Source organism: Manis pentadactyla, chromosome 4 (genome assembly GCF_030020395.1).
Source record: "Manis pentadactyla isolate mManPen7 chromosome 4, mManPen7.hap1, whole genome shotgun sequence".
NCBI lineage: Eukaryota > Metazoa > Chordata > Mammalia > Pholidota > Manidae > Manis > Manis pentadactyla.
The window spans coordinates 124,381,100-124,397,860 of NC_080022.1; the positions used below are offsets into that span (position 1 = coordinate 124,381,100).

The 16,761-nt window shown below is 43.8% G+C and overlaps 1 long non-coding RNA gene across 1 annotated transcript in view; it reads right to left on the minus strand.

Annotated features, from left to right (window-relative positions):
• LOC118932403 (uncharacterized) overlaps nt 1-16,761 on the minus strand; it is a 67,667-nt gene that overhangs the window by 37,383 nt on the left and 13,523 nt on the right. Inside the window, exons 2-3 of the long non-coding RNA XR_005032763.2 lie at nt 7,692-7,932; nt 6,049-6,140 (exon numbers count right to left, since the gene is read on the minus strand). This is a non-coding gene — a long non-coding RNA (uncharacterized LOC118932403). The remainder of the gene's footprint in view (nt 1-6,048; nt 6,141-7,691; nt 7,933-16,761) is intronic.

Genomic DNA, 16,761 nt, shown 5'->3' on the forward strand with positions numbered 1-16,761 from the left:
TTGAGGCAAACCGTGTGTTTCCACGCTGCTGCTCACAAGGGCAGAGCAGACGTGAGGAAGGCTCAGCCCCTTAGCATCAGCTTCCCAGTCCATTGAGAAAGGAATGTCCTTCCTACTGGCTGCTGAACCTCCCCTCATGACAAGAACACAGTACAGAGGCTGGGCAATTGTCCCTGGCGGGTGCCTGGGGGCTGAAAGACACCTGCCTGACTGGAGTAGCTTGAGTTGGAACTCCTCTAAAACTAGGAGGGTGGACTCAGTTACCCCGTGCCATCTGGAGCTCATTATCCTAGGAGCCCGTATGAGTGGAGTATTAAGAGGTTAAAGAAGGCTCTGAATGATAATATGGTCATTTGATCCAAATTGGATTATTACGAAGGGAGCAGGACTATTAGGGGTTTTCCCCGTGTGTTTGGGGATGATGCTAAGAGAAGGAATTTCAAACCCTGATCCTCAGACGCCTGGTATGGGCTGGTCCTGAGCAGAGAGCTCTGTGCAGGCCATTTTTGTGGTTTTGATAAACAGTCCCCTAGAGAACTATGGAAAGCTCTTTGGCATTGTGACAAGGCTAATGTCAACAAGAGAATCCAAATCATATGACTTCTTTCCTCCCATTGCTAATTTTCAGCCTGATAGCCTCTGGAATTGATTCATTGCTGACTAACCAAAAAGAAAAGAAAAAGTATTGGTTCAGCTATTCCCATCTCCAGTGAGCTGCGCTAACCCCTCTAGCATTATGGAGCGGATCCTATTAAAGGTCTTTACCTCCGATGAGGACAGTTTCGTTTTTTGGGAGATCATTTAGTATAAATTCCTTGCACTAGGGAGATCCTTCTATATTGATTTTTTTTTTCTTCTCAAAGAACAGTTGGATAGAAAAGGCAAAGAGAAACTGTAACAAAGGTTCCAGGAACACAGCAAATGGAGCAGGAAAGAAATATGAGAAGCAACACCAGGTACACAAAAATAGCGGAGGGCCCGAGAAAAAAGCCTCACCCCTTAGGTGCTTCTGCAAATGAAAGTGAATGGAAGACGTAAATTGATTAACAAGAAAAATTATAAGTGAATGGAAAGGAGGAAGCCGAACAGATATCTAGGAGAACAGGAAAAAGGGGAGATTAATAAACACTGGAAAAGAAAAGGACCAGAACTTGAAGTTTCAGATGAATTATCTGAGTGGGCAGCGCTGAGGCCCATCTGAATGCAATCAAGGAAGAGCTGGGAGAGGATTAAGGGAAAGGGAGCCCCAGAAACTGAGGCGTGTCGGAGAAGTCTCCAGGCGCCCCCATCCAGATCGCCAGACGTGGGAATTAGTCCAGGCCCCCTCCCCGCCCAACGCACAGTCTCCCCACCACAATCTTGTATATTCTTATTCCCAAATTATCTTTCTATTAAGTATGTCTGACACACACCAAGCGAGCTCCCTGGATGGCCACAATCTAACATAAACAGTGGTGAGGAAGGCACCCGAGATAGTGCTCGGCTCTAATCACCGAGGGCTTTCATGGTCCTTGTTACTTGCTATCAGCAGCCGCTGAGCCGAGTCATGCCTGACCCAGTTAATCCCTGCCTTGACGGGAGGTAGTTTTCCCAAGCAGAAGCTGTAAATCTTGGCCGTTCCTCCTACAGACTTCCAGCTCATTAGAGCAATTAGAGATGCATGGAGCATATAATAACAGGTCATCAGCCACACAGCCGATGGCAGGACCCAGCTGCTATCTAACCACACCATTGGGGTGGGGGTGGGGGGGTGTTGCCCAGGAATTCCAAGACCCGGAGACGGTCCACGAGATGCTCAGGGTCACGGAGCTCAGGCAAGATGAAGGAGGGATGGAACTCTGCACAAGGCAGAGACATTCTTAACAGTTCAACTGTACACCCTCTTCCCCCTGGAGAGGATCCAAGACACAGGACATCTTTCCCGGGTGAGGAGGCAGGAGAGGCCCTGGAAGCTGATTCGGAATCCCCAAGGCCCTTGTAATCCGCTGATAGAAGGCCAGCTCCCTACTTCACTGCTCTGTCTCCCAGTCACCCAGACAGAGAGCTTGGAGTCCTGTGTTAATTTCTCCTGTGGCTCTTCTCCCTTGCCAGTGCCTGTAAACTCTCATCTGGAAACATTTACACTCTCTGTCCCCAGTGTCCCAGACTCTGTTTAACGTCCTCACCTCTGACTGGAACTACTGCCCTCACTTTCCATCTGCCATTCCACTACCTACTCATCCTTCATGCTGTGGTCTTCCTAAGGCAGGTCTTTCTCCCCTTCTCCCATGAGAGTTGAGAGTTAGTTGCATGGAGCTGTCATGCACCTGAAATGTGGCTAGTCTGAATTGAGTTGGGTCATAAGGGAAAATACACACCAGGTCCCAAAGACTTATTAGGAAAGAAATAAAGCAAAATATCTCTTTTTAAATAATATTTTACATTGTTATTACCTGTTGAATTGAGATGTGCCATAACATTTCAAAGACCTCATACAAAAAAATGTGAAAGCACCTAACTAATAATTTGTATGTGGGTTACATGTTAGAATAATAATATTTTGGATACACTGGGCCAGCACATTACTACATTTAATTTTGTCAATTTCCTTTTACTTTTCAGTTCAGCTGCTAGAGACATTTAAATTCTTAATGCAGCTCTCTCGTGTGACTTGGGTTCACTTCTGCTTGGCAGTGCTGATCCAGAATGATCATCCTCCCTCGCCACATGTGTTCACATCCTACCCATTCCTCAAAACCCAGGATGAACCTATTATCCATTAATCCTTGCAGGACCCACAGATGCCAGAACTGATCTTTCTCTCCTCCAAAATTCCATAAGACTTATCTGTTATCTTATCAATCTCTAGCTTGTAAATTATAATTATTTCTGTCTTCACCTTCCTGTAAAACACCACAAACCCTTGGAAGACAAGAGCCATTCCTGACTCGTGTCCCAGTTTCAGTGTTACATGGTGATTAAGAGCATATGTTTCTGCATCAGACAGACTCAGGTTTGATTCTGACTCCCTGCTTTGACAGCTGTGTGATGTTGGCTAAGTTGCTTAACCTCTCTGGACCTTATTTCCACATTATAAACTGAGAACAATAATAATGCTTGTTTTTTAGGGCTGTAGTAAGAATTAAATGAAATGATATGGTTGGGGCATTTAGCACGGTGGCTGGCACAAAATAACTTTAAAGGAAATAGCAGTAGTTATTATTATGACTTACCCCTTTTACTAGATAGGGTTCTCCAGGGAAATAGAATCAGAATCAAGAGGATACATATATATATTGTGTGTGTGTATACACTCATGTTAATTTATATTTATATTTTATAGTAATAATTCATATTAATTTTATATTAAATTTTGTATTTATAAATATATATTTATATACAATTATACATTTTATTTTCTCTATCGATATAAGAGAGATTTATGTTAAGGAGTCAGCTCATACAGTTGTGAGGGGACTGGCAAATCTGAAGTCTGCAGGGCAGGCTAGCTAGCTAGAAATTCAGGTAAGGACTGATGTTGCAGTCTTGAGGAGGATTCATTCTTCAGGAAACCTCAGTCTTTGCTTTTAAGGCCTTCAACTGATTAGATGAGGCTCACCCACATTATAGATGGTCTTTTACGGTTCCCTGGACCCAGATAGGGTGCAGGGTTGCTCCACACACACCGCCAAGCAATTTTCAGACACAGACACCCTGCTGCTGTCTGAGAATTCAACTCAATTCTGACACTATCCGCCTAGAGATAGTGTTAGATTCCACAGGTTGCGTACTCTGTCCTATAAGACCACCACCATCCCCACCCCCATTCCAGATACCAGTCACAAGCTCTAGGCTGTTCCCTGTGCTTCTGACCTACAGGCTACAGATTGGAGGTTCCAGTAACCTCCTCCTTAGGTTCAATTAATTTGCTAGAGCTGCTCACAGAACTCAGGAAAATGCTTACATTTACCAGTTCATTAGAGGGCATGATAAAGGATATGAATCAACGCAGATGATGAGATATATAGGGTGAGAGCTGCACAAAGGAGCTTCTGTCCTCGTGGAGCTTGGGCCTGGCCCAGTGGCACGTGGAGGCATCCTGGTTCCCCAAGCGTGGAAGCTCTCCAAGGACCAATGAGCTGTCCTCTCTGGTTTCTATGGAGACTTCATAATACGGTCGATAGGAAATTCCGTAAGACTTACCTGTCATAAGGTTTTATGGATGTTTCACGACTGACATTTGCCATTGGCTGCTTCAACCTCCAGTCCTTCTGTCCGCCTCCCCCTCCAGGGATTGGGGGTTGGGGCCAAAAGTTCCCACCATCTGATCACATGGTTTGCCCTCCAACAACCAGCCCCTGCCCCTGAGCAGAGTCCAAGTCACCCTCGTTAATAACAAGAACACCCATTTCACTCTTAAGGCTCTGAAGCATTTTCAGAGACTTGGATAAAATCCAAATATATCTAAGAAATACATTTTGGCCATCTGAATGATCAAATTTATATTTCTTACAAATCATTGCATTGGAGGGCAATCTGTTTTACTCAAAGTCTATTGCTTTAAATTTTAACTGTATCTTTTAAAAAATACCTTCACAGTATAAGCTCTACTGGTGTTTAGCTAATCAACTAGGCACCATAGCTTTGCCAAGCTGACATGTAAAATCAACCATTATACCCATAATAGAATGCACTTTATTTCTTAAAGAGGCTAATGAGGATTTATTATTTTTATACCTCACGTCCTTAGATCAGAAAATTAAGTTCATTAGTTTGCTTCTTCTCCGTCCCTAGACAATCTAAGAAGGTCAGTTGGTCAACAGATTCTGCACTTAATGAGTGCCTTCAGTGTACCAGCAACTGTGCAGACTGACGGGGACACAGGGAAGAAGGCAGTCCTCGACGTCAAGGAGCATACATTCTAGTGGATGGGAGCAGACAGAGAACACATAAACCAGCAAACAGATACTTTCCAGTACTGAAAAGTGCCATGAGAGATGCACAGCAGGTAATGTGCCAGAGTCGGGGGACAATTCAAGAGGATCGACCAAGTGACCGGTCACTAGATGACCAAGGTATATTGCTCCGAGGAGGTCATTTGAGGTGAGGCCCGAGCGATCAGGGAGGCAATGCAACTTTTGAACCCAGAGCTCCACAAAGCACAGGGTGAACTGGAGCCCCTTCCCCATAGAGCAGGTGTGTCATGACATCCAAGAGACCCAGGAGCACACACTCCTGCCTGTCCACGATGCCGTCCCAGTGCCAACCACTGGTGCTGCAGGCACTTGAACCTCACTCCCATTCCACCCACATACTCTCCTACCCTGGGCTTCTCCTTCCATGTTTCCTTTCAGGAGAAAAGATTCCTTTGCAGGCAACAGAATAAAAAGAAGAGCAGACTGCACCTCAGGGAGGGACACGCTATCCTCCTAACACACAACCAAATCTCCCAGTTTGCTTTTCTTAGTTACAAGCCCATCCTTCTCACAAAATGAGAGAAACTCAGAAAAGACCTTGGTAAACCACCAGCCAGCTCACTTCCCCACCCAGACCCCCTTCCAGGGGAGTAGGAATTGCAGGCTGCGTCACTGACTGTCTGCAGACATGCCTCCAGTCTGGAACGCAGAGACCACAGCCAAGCATGTGCATCGGCGCGCACGTGTGTGCGCCAGCTGTGTAAGTGTGCACTGTGTTGGGCTGGAGAAATAGTAGGGCAAGGACACTCAGCTGCTCTGAAAGGTAAGCTAGGCTGCTTTGTCTACAACCTGATCCATTTCCCCCCTGATCTTCAATCCTCGGCAATCAGTACAATGGGATGGTTCTCACTGACACAGAGCAGAACTGTTACTCAAGACAGAGAAATGCCTGTGTCTATAGCAGGATATTTGTTAAAGCAGCCCCTGCCAACACCCATGGAGGTCCTTTGGCTTCCTTAATATGCTAAAAAGAGCCAGGGAGCTTCTGCTTAAAACCCTAGCATTGGCCCATGGGGAAGAAAGAAAGATATTATTGTTAGGAGACAGACAAGCACAGGTGGGTGGTCAGAGAACACCAGCAAATACGGCGTACCTTTCTCTGCTAGAGAGTTTCTGCTGCTTTCTCTTCCTGGCAGCATCTCAGAGAACTGGCCACAGTCCATTTGTGCATGGTCCCCTGTTTCTCTGAAACAGAGTGCAGAACAGACATTGTTTGGAGCTACGATCCCACAACACCCTGACACTTAGCTACTTTTCATCTTAGCATCAAATTTTCATGCATTGGCTAAGGTCGGGTGTCCTGGATATGGTTTAGCTGGATTTCTTTCTCCTAAGTTGGTCTCAGTAGACTTTCATGTTCTAGAACACTCTTCTGGGGAAAAAATAGTGTGGAAATGGAAACTAACAATTGATTAGTTCTAATAATACCATCGGCACTTCTATTTACATGCCCAATTAATCCCAACACCCTATGAAGCTAAGGAGGCAAAGTAATTCTATTATTCTGGATTCTCTTCTTTGGAAATGATAGAAACCCAATTTTAACTAGCTGAAACCTAAAAATGATGCAATGTCTCAAGAACTGAAAAGTCCAAAGATGAAGCTGCTAGATCAGGCAAGGAGGATCTGGGGTGGCAAAGGGGAACTTGGTGAATTCATGGACTTCTATTCCCTTCTATTCCTTGATTCTGCTTTCCTCTGTGTTGGCTATAATTGTAGACAGTGCCTCCAAAAACACGGTGGCGGAAAAGGCCTCCACAGCCCTAAGTTTGCATTGTCCAACTAGCTGGCGATCAAAGCAAAAAACTAATGTCTCTTTTCCCAAAAGTTCCAGCAAAATTCCCATAGCTTATGTATATTAGCTAGTACTGGGTCACAAGACCATCCTCAAGAGAGAATAGGGTCAGTTCCCCCAGGACCACACGGCCTGGGAATGGGGATAAGTGCTTCCCCCAAAGGACTTTTGATGGATTTATATTTAAATTTGTCTATCATCCCCCTCAAGACAAAGAGGCAGATTGACTGGGGAATTACTCGCCTGCCGGCACCTGCAGAAAGGACTACAGCTCTTATTTTAAGATAGTTCGCTATGATTACTTTTTAAAAATCTTAAATTCTTCCCTCTGGTCCCTTTATTGGGTACGTAGTTTTATCTCGCTGTTCCCCTCCTACCTACACACATCTCCATTCTGAAAATCACCACCAGCAGTAAACTGGGGATTTTAAAGGCAGGCTTGTGGGGAGGAGTCACAAGGGTGGGGGGTCAGTGGGGTGAGAAGAATGAGTTTCTTTGTAGGTCCTAAATGAGGGCACCCAAGCTTCAAATCCTTTTATACCGTTTCCAAATGTTTGGGCTGCAAAACACTACTTTCTTATGATGCAACAACCAAGTAAAACGTCCGTGATCAAAAAAAGTTGGAAAAACAAAGCTCATACATCTTCCTCCTGAACACTCACAACATGTGTTTGTCCATTAAAAATTCTAGGAAGCTCTTCAGACAGACACCAGATTAACTCTTTTGATGCAAAGCTTATCCAACTGCCCTGTCCTCAAAATAAGTTTTGTAGAAGACAAATATTAACATCTTCAGAACAAAATGTTACATGTTGGGAAATACTGGTCTGCAGAAGTTGTACAAAGGCCACAGGCTTCTCTTTCCAAACTATCAATCAAGTTAGGCTAGAATAAAGCCCTCTCATAGACTCACTGTATCAAAAATCACATCTCCCAGGTACCTTCCTCAGGAAGCTGCTGGAGGAGAGGCAGTCCCTGAGAAGCAGGCAGCCGCGGATGCGGAAAGCAGGGGATTAAACTCATAAAAGAGACGGAGATCCCAGGGTGACAGCTCTGTCTCTGTACATCAGAGGGAAAGGCAACCAGTCCAGACGGGCAGATCCGATGCTTCCTGGACGGATTCGTTCCGGAAGATGAACTTGCTAGATTCTTTGATGCCGTATCCAACATCTTGGAATAAAGCTAGAATATTAGAAAAGTTGGAAACTGAAATAAGTAAAAACAAAAAAGTTGTAAGAAACATTATTTCTTAAACTCCAGAGAATTCAAAATATTTTAGAGAGAAAGAGTATATTGATCCCACCAAAACTGAGCCGTAGGTTTTATATGCATATGTACAAAGAGGGAGGGTTATAGTGATGGCTCCAGTTCTGCCTCCCTTCCTGTACCCCTGTACCCATGCCCTTTGCCCTGTAACTTTGCCAAAACCCCACTATGGCCGAAACAACGCAACCAGCTTCCTGATCCTGGGACCAGCCGTGTGGCTTGCTTTGTCTAATGGGATGTTAGGTGAGGCTTCAAGGGGGTTCTCTCTCCTGTGCTTCTACCACCCACGAGAACATGCCCAGGGCAGCCTGCTAGGGTAGGGGAACCATGTGAAGGACAGTCTAATTGTCTCATTTGCCCAAGTCATCCCAGTGGAATGCAGCCTAAATTAGCCAACGCCAGTCAGCATCCAGGCACGAGGGAGCTTCCTCTAGGTCAGGGGAGCTGCGCAGCCTAGATCATCGAAACCTTGCAATGGAGAGAGAAAGGAATGATTTTCTCTTTATGCCATGAGGTGGGCTTGTTTTTGTGCAGCATCTTGTGGCCATAGATAATGGGAAAATGGGGCTGGAAAGGGATGCCTGATGATGGAGGTAGAGGAAAGAAAGAGAGCTAAGACCGTACCTCCCATAGTAAATAAAAAGTCAATAGTAACGCCTAAACCTTTAAAGATGATAAAGAAAGAAGAGGAGGAGGAGAAAAAAGGAGGAAAAATGTGGAGAAAGAAGAAAAGAAAGAACCCACGCATATCATGTTAAACATGGAAAAGAAGGTAGCAGCCCTGGGGAAGGAGAAACAGGGAAAGGAGGGGTGAGACAGCTACTTTTCTGACTTAACTCTTCAGTCTATAGGGAAATACATAATGCGAACAAAAACTGATGTAAAAATACTGATAAAAATTAAAACTCCTAAAGAAAATGTGAGCTTAAAGCCAATTTTTTTTTTCAAAAAACCAGGAAATTGAAAAACTAAGAGATAAATATATCAGAGAATAGATTAGACCTGGTGGAGCCATCCATGACGCCCGACATCTGGTTAATGAGATTCTGAAAAAGAGAGCAGAGAGACAGAGATTATCAAAGAAATAATGTGAGCATGTTTTCCAGAGCTGAATGGCATAGTAATCAAGATTGAAAGGAGTCCTAAATTTTTATTAAAGTCACACCTTGCACTTCATTATTTTAGAAGACAAAGGATGGAAAGAATATGCAAAACCTGGAAAGAAAGAATAAAACACTCTCCCCACCAAGAATGAGAGTCAAACCAATATCCAAATGCTCATCAACACCAGCAGAGGCTAGAAATGAGATATCTTCACATTTCTGAGCAAATGCGATTTTCAACTAAGTCAAATCAGTGATCACATGTAAAGAGCAAATAAAGTCATGTTCCAAAATAAAAGGTCACAGGGTATTTACATCTCTAAACCCTGTCTTTAAGAATTTCACTTGAGGTTATGATACAAGAAACAGAGAGAAATGCAATAAAGGTAAGACATGGGAAACAAACTGGTGGACCCAATCCAAGAAAGCAGTGACCGGCAATCCCAGGCCTAGGGAACAAGCAGCTTAGATGGTGAATAAGAACCTAGGCTCATGGGAGAGAAACCTGAGGGGCAAATAAAATCAGTATGTGTGATTGGGTGCAGAAGGCGGAAAGAAATTAAAGGCACAAGAAAGACAAGTGGTACAAGAAAAAGCGAGAGGCAATTTGAAATCCAGGGAACACAAAAGGCAGTATAAAAAGATGGTATTACTGGAGTATCTGATTCCAGGATGAATAATGTTTTCATAGTTATAATAATGTAAACACTGTTTTTCAACCTCCCTCTTTGAGAAGCCACCTGTAGATAAAGCACAAACAACTCAGCTACATTTCTGGAATAGAATATCCAGAATATCCTCAATTTTGTAAAAACTTAAAATACAAATAGCAGAAAGTGGGAGGTAGAAAGGGGAAGGAGAGCTGGGGTAAAGAAGAGCAGCACAAATATCTTCATTTTACTTAGGGAAGAGTTGAGAGATTTTCTATGATGAATGGAACAAAAAATAAATATATAAATATGGTGTAACTGGAGAACTGGGGGTGAGGAGATGATATTAAAATTGGGGAAATGAAGAAGAAAAGATAAAGGTGGATGAATGAACCAAATTCCCACCTTCATAGTCAAAATATAATGTCAAAAATTGAAAATTGTGCATATTGCAGTACAAGTATATTATTACAGCTACCAGTAGAAATAACCAGTAGAAATAGCTTACAGAGTTCAACGTTATTGTCTCTGAGAAAAAATTACTTAGGAGCAGAAAAGATGGAACACAGTATACCAAAAACCCCTCAGACACTTTAATTTTCAACCATATTACTCCAATAAATAAATTAATCTTAAAGAAATTCAATTCAATTCAAAAAATCTTAGCTACCCTCCTCTCTCTTCTCCTCTTTACTTATGTCTAATCCCAGCTCAGCTCAGAGTTCAGGAATTGGGGGAGGAGGGTGTCCTTAACCCAAGCCTTTGACAACCTCCCACCTCCAGCCCCAGCTAAGGTCTGGCTAGCCAGGGCTGCAGTTCCAGAGGGACCAGGAGGGAACTGCAGGTAAGGTACTCATCCTGAGTGTGAGGTAAGCCAGCAAGCCTAAATGAGCCTAAATGAGAAAGTGGGTGACCGGATCTTCTGGCAAACGCAGTCATACAAAACATCCTCATACCTGCCATCCAAATAAAATTTAAAAAGTAATAAGAGACTCTGAGCATCTTTAAGACCTCCTTGTGACACCCCCTGAATGCATACTATACCTTTATTTTTAAAAATTCACCATAAAGTCTGTACTTACCTAAAAAGATGTTCACATATGTTTTAACTTTTTATTTGTAAAATTCCTTCATCATTTACAAATGTTTCATATGAGCTGAAAATGAATATGCAATCAACAGGTGTTAGATGAAATTTTCTGTAAATGTCAAAGAGGTTTCATTTTATTAATCCTGTTTTTCAAATGTTTTATGTAATGGGTGAGCCACAGAGATGGAGGCCTGGCTTACCGCTGGTTCATGCCAGCTCCTGGAGTGCAGCCACACGGGATTCCCGCTGCACTCCAGGTGAGGCAGCAGTGCTGAGAGCCAGTCGCCTGGGTGCAGCTGATGGGCCCCTGCACAGTCTCATAGGCCTGGCCTTGGGCCTGGAGCATCTCCTTACAGGGAGATCAGGAGCTCTCATGTCTCGGCTGGGCACAGCGCCTGGCTTGGGAATATCTTCCTGTGCTCCAGGTTTGAAGTGCACTTCTCTGTTCTGATGACGTGTGGATGTCCTACAGCTCTGGGCTATTCCCACTACTCTACCCCTTCCTATAGAGGGCACAGGCCCATACTTGTGGACTGTCATCCTGCACCAGCTGCAGAACAGGACCCACTCACTGGCCCAGGGGCCCCATGCTTACTCCCTAAACTGATCTTGCTCTGTCTCTTCTCTATGTGAAGAAAGCATTCTTTTATCCTGTGCCTGTGAGAATGTGTCTCTTGGTGACCCTGATATCTGCCAAACACAACGTGCGCTGACATTCTGGGGCTGCTGCTCCCAGTGTGGGCAACAGGTAACACTTGCTGGATAATTTAGCACATCCTGGACTCCAGTTTTGTTCCTGGATCCCAGCAAAGCTGCCAAGGCTTCTCCTTACTCCCCACCTACCATTCCTGGAACCATCAGTGCCTCCAAGAGGCAATAGCCCATTGAGCAATCTCACCACTGATTTCTGTCTTTCCCATGGAACTTGGCCTGGTAATTCTGCACTCTTGTTAATTCTCTGATGGCTTCAGGAGGACGTCTTTTCCGTATTTGTCTGGCTTTTGTAGATGCCCACACATAGAGAATTAATCCGAATGACCTCATTCACCATTACTGGAAGTAGAAGTCCTTGATTAAAGATGATGGTTAATTTCTTTTTTACTGTGTTTCATATTGTCTGAAACTTTTACGATGAGAATCTATGGCTTTTTTTAGTCCTTCATAATCAGAAAAAAATAGTAATTTTAAAAAGATACTTTCATAAAAGTGAATCCACAGAAACCCCAGAAGTCTAGGGCTCTGTTCTGCACCAACTGTACTATACTCTTAGTCTCAAAACATCCAGTCAGCTCCCAATGGGACATGTGTGACGGAAGAACACTTGCTGTAAAAATACGGCCTTCACATCTTTTTTTTAATAAAAACATTTTTAATTGGGCGAGGAAGAAAAAAAGTAGTGCCTTGATTTTACTTCTAATAATTTCCCACCAGTAGCCTTATAACACCCACTTGCTCTTGACAACTCAGTCTATCTTCTGCTAAGAAAAGAGGTTCATAATTAACAAGACTAAGTGGTGAGTGAGTCTCCTGCTCGTCTCTGTCACCTGCACACACAGCAAATTCCAGCCCAAATCTCATCCATAAAACCTTTCCCATGCAGTGGGAAAAAACACTTCTCTCTTTTCTCTTAAGTAAGACTCACATGATGGTCCCTGCCTACTGACTTAGCTGCCTAAGACGTCAAATGACAGCGTCTGGGAAAGCAGTGCATAGTGGTAAGCATCACACGAGCAGAAACGGCCACGTCTAATCGTTAAGGAGCTGCCTGCCCATCAACTGTTTCCCTAACTCTTTGATTTTTGCTTCTTTTGCATTTCTATCAAAGGAAAAAAAAATTGCTGATCACATAGTAAGAACCCAACATAGTTGGTTGAATGGCTTAGAGGAAAAGCAAAACATCAGTATTTATAGTAAAACTTGGTTACTTCATAGTCCACCAAGTGCATATTGAAAGTGAATTGGTAGATATCAGCCTGGATCAGTGTCTTTTAGATTATTACAGTAAAAATATAGCTAGGCCACTATTTCAAGATGGCAAATTAAGTCTTTGCTTCTCCTCCTTCCTGAAGCCTAAGAGTAATGAGTTATTTTTTTAATCACAAGCACAACACGGAGAAGAACAGAAGACATCAGTAAGTGAAAGATTTGAACTAATACCTAAACAATGGAAATTAGATGGAATCTGAAGTACATCTGGTAAAATGTTAACATGTGTGAAATCTGGGTGGTAGGTACTGGGGTGTCCTAATATTTTTCATAAATTTAAAACATTTCATAATCACAGAAAATTAAAATTAAATTAAAAGCAGATGGAGGTGTATTGATGGATGAAACAGCAGACAAGCCCACTGCCGCAATGCAAATACAGGGGCTGCAGCTGAGCAGTAGTAATATGCGTGGGGAGGCCAGCAGGCTCAGGAAGGTGGCAGAGGGAAGAAGCGAGGGGTGGGGCTGGCGCAGGCTCCTAATGCAGGGTCTGTGACCACCTTCCCCACTTCCCTGGAGGAGAGCATCTGCTCAGTCATTTACTCCCAGGTTAGGAATTGCAAGATCTTTCTCTAAAAGTCACACTAGCCCCTGAGAAGGAGGGTAGTTAAAGTGAGTGCCAGCCCTCCATAGCATTTCTGTTCCTGGTTATCTGCAGAATCCAGATCCCTGCTCACTTCTACTGAATTGAAGCCTAACCATCAACAAATGGGCCCACCAGACTCACAAAACTCTGTCAGTCTTCCTACACCCTGATTCTTACATATGAACAGACAGAACGCTCTACCAGGCAGTTAGAGCACATGTACTGTAAGAACAGAGAATGACAGATACGCAAGCAGAAAACCGACTCTGAAAGAAATAAAGATAATTTTCAAAAATAGAACTTGAAAAAATACCTCTTAGGGATATGCTTAGAGAAAGTGAGACTGCAGTGCCTTCTTGCCGCAAGAGTAGGAATGAAGGCAGAGGTAAGACAGAGCTCCTGCAGAGCGCAGATACCCAAGCAGAAATTCACGGTGCCCCAGGGCGCATTCGCACGTGGGTGAGGAAGCCTCCCGACGTGCAGGAAAAGGGACAGAGGCAAAAGGGACACAGAAAATTGATGCAGGAGGCCCCGCATCCAGAAAAAAGAGGATGGAAAGCCGAAATGAGGAAATTCCCCAACAGATATTAGAAGAAAACCCCTCAGGGGCTGACAAGAGACGAGAGCCTGGACAGAAGGGGCGCTCACGCGGACGCCGCGTGCGCTCCCGGGAGCTCCCCTCCCTCCCTTCCTGGCGCACGGGGTTCCCAACTGCCCTGAGAGGGTTTCCTTTCGCAAAACACTCTACAGCCCCCCGTTGTCGGCCTCACACTGGGGGGCAAAGAGAGACAACAGGCATGCTTATTTTCTTCCACGAGCAAAGCCACAGACCTTGGACAAACTCTAAGGATAAGAAACATTTTGTCCCTGACGGTGAGTCTGTGGAGGTGTGAGCCGTGTTGGGGGAGGGCAGGTGTTCTCCTGTCTGATCAGTTCTAGTGAGACAGACAAGCGGGGCCCGGCAGGAGGAAGTGGGGGTCCCCTTGCTTGTCCTCCCTGGAGAGAGAGAAAACAACCAACATCAGGTCAGCCTGATTCCCCTCAGGAACTGCTTCGCCTGAATCTAGACTTTATCCCCAACACTGGCAAGGTTTTATGTTTTTACTCTTGAAGTGTCGCTCTCATCTCCATATGCATGAGGCCCCATAATTAAAACCAGACCTCAAACTGTGTTTAAGCTATGATGAAAATATTTCCCACTATTCCAGGATTCTTGGAACCAAGAATATTTTGGAAAACCAACGATGTGTGTGAAGATGAATGTACAAGGCTAGGCATTGCCTCATTACTTAAAACAAAGAAAAAATGGAGGTGGCCTGAATGTTCAGTGATATGGAAATGGTTTAAATAAACTGATGTATATCTACATGATGTATTACAGTCACTTAAAATTATTGATCTTGAGGGATGTTTGATGGCATGGGAAAATGTTCAGAGAATAATATTAAATGGGAAGAACAGTATTCAAAAATATACACAATTCCAATTTGGCAAAAAAAGGAATAAATAAGATATATATATATATAATATATACATATGCATTTTCTGCACATCACACACACGGGCTCTTACTATGTCTATTAGGAAATACTCCTAAAATGTAAACTGCATTTCTATCTCTGTAGTGGGATTGTGGGTACATTCTATTTATTTACTTAGGCGTTTCCCAATCTTTTAAATTTTCTGCCAAGAGTATGTATCATGTTTATGATTGGAGAAAAAAAATCATGATAAAAGATATGAAAACCCTGTTCTGCCAGGGATCTGATTCTCATCTCTTCACAGGCCGGGCTGGAAATAACAGGTCTCACCCTCACTCTGCCTCCCGCTCCGCATTCAGCAGAAAACCTTAAAGAAAACCAGAGAACTAAATCGGGCCGATTACCAGGTGCCAATTACCATCCAAACGGCGCCATGGCCAGTTATGGGGCTAAGCTGCAGGCTCATCTTGACGGCACAGAGGGAGAACATGCAGCCATGTACCAATTTCACTGGCATTTTAACTTTCACACACTGGGCACCTTTCCACTCACTTACCTAGATGGCCAAGATGCTACATTCATGTTCTTCTCCCATGGAATCCACCTGGCGTGAACCATCTGGCTAACTTAACCTGTATGTAACAAGTGATCCTGGGAGAGAATTACAGTGTGGAAGCCATTTGGCAGCGCTACAAGTTTCACTAATATCCTTGGGAAGAAAGGACCTTGTTTTAATTCGCTGAGGTCTGTGGTCTTTCAGGAGAGCTGGCTTGGATTCTGCTCACTTGAAAAGCTTTTTGCACTCTCCATTTCCACCCCAAATCACATGCCAGCCTCTGGCAAACACCTGTGCCTCAAGGAACGGTCTAGTAGTGGCCACCCACATGGACGTGGATAGTCACTTTGACTAGTCCCAGCTGGATACTTGGGGGGAGGAACAGTGAGGGAATGCTGTTCCAGAACTGAGCTTTGTCCATTACCCATGATCCATTTCAATTGTCGTGAGGAAGGATTGGATACTGTAGAGTGAAAGCTGCATTTGTGTTAAGGGAGAATCCAGCTCCAAACACCGTTGGAGCTGATGCATTATCTGAGATGGACAAGGAGAGATTGGCTTATTCTCTGGAATAAAGACTCAAAGCATTTTCTGGGACATGAAAAATCTCTTTTATTTCTCTGCTGATGTGCTTGTGTAACCTAGTTGTGAGAATTTGCTGGCTACTTCCACATAGGACCAGTATGCCAAAACCTTTCCGTGCCTTTCCATCTACCATTTCATTCATTCATTCACTTATACATCCAGCATTCAAAGGAGGCAAATCAAATTTGTGTCGAAGACATTCCAGTTACCCACAGACTAACTTTTTAATTGCTCAAACAAGAGGTTACTCTCTTTGTTTGTGCGATGACCTGACCTCTGGAGTTCTGACATTTGTTAATCTAAATCCTACTCATCCTCAAGTTTGCTTCCCCCACTGCTCCAGACTTCAGCAAGACCTCCCTCCTCTGCCTACCATTCAAAGGCAGCAATATAGGGTCTACCTCATGAGATCCAGAATCAGAGAGACCTGAGTTTAAGTCCCTGTTATACACTGAGCAAGTTACTCAACTTCTTTAAGCCTGAGTTTTCTTATCTCTCAAATAAGGATTATGAGAGTCCTTCCTCATAGGGGTAATGTGGAGATCAAGCAAATAACTCATGCAGAGAACCCAGCACGATTCCTGGCACTTAATCAAGAGTCAATAAGTGCTAGTAAGAATAATAATAGCAACAGCAATAATTATACCTTAAACTGGAGAGACTATAGAAATCAGTGCACAGCCCATCCTTTAACAGATGAGGTCAAGG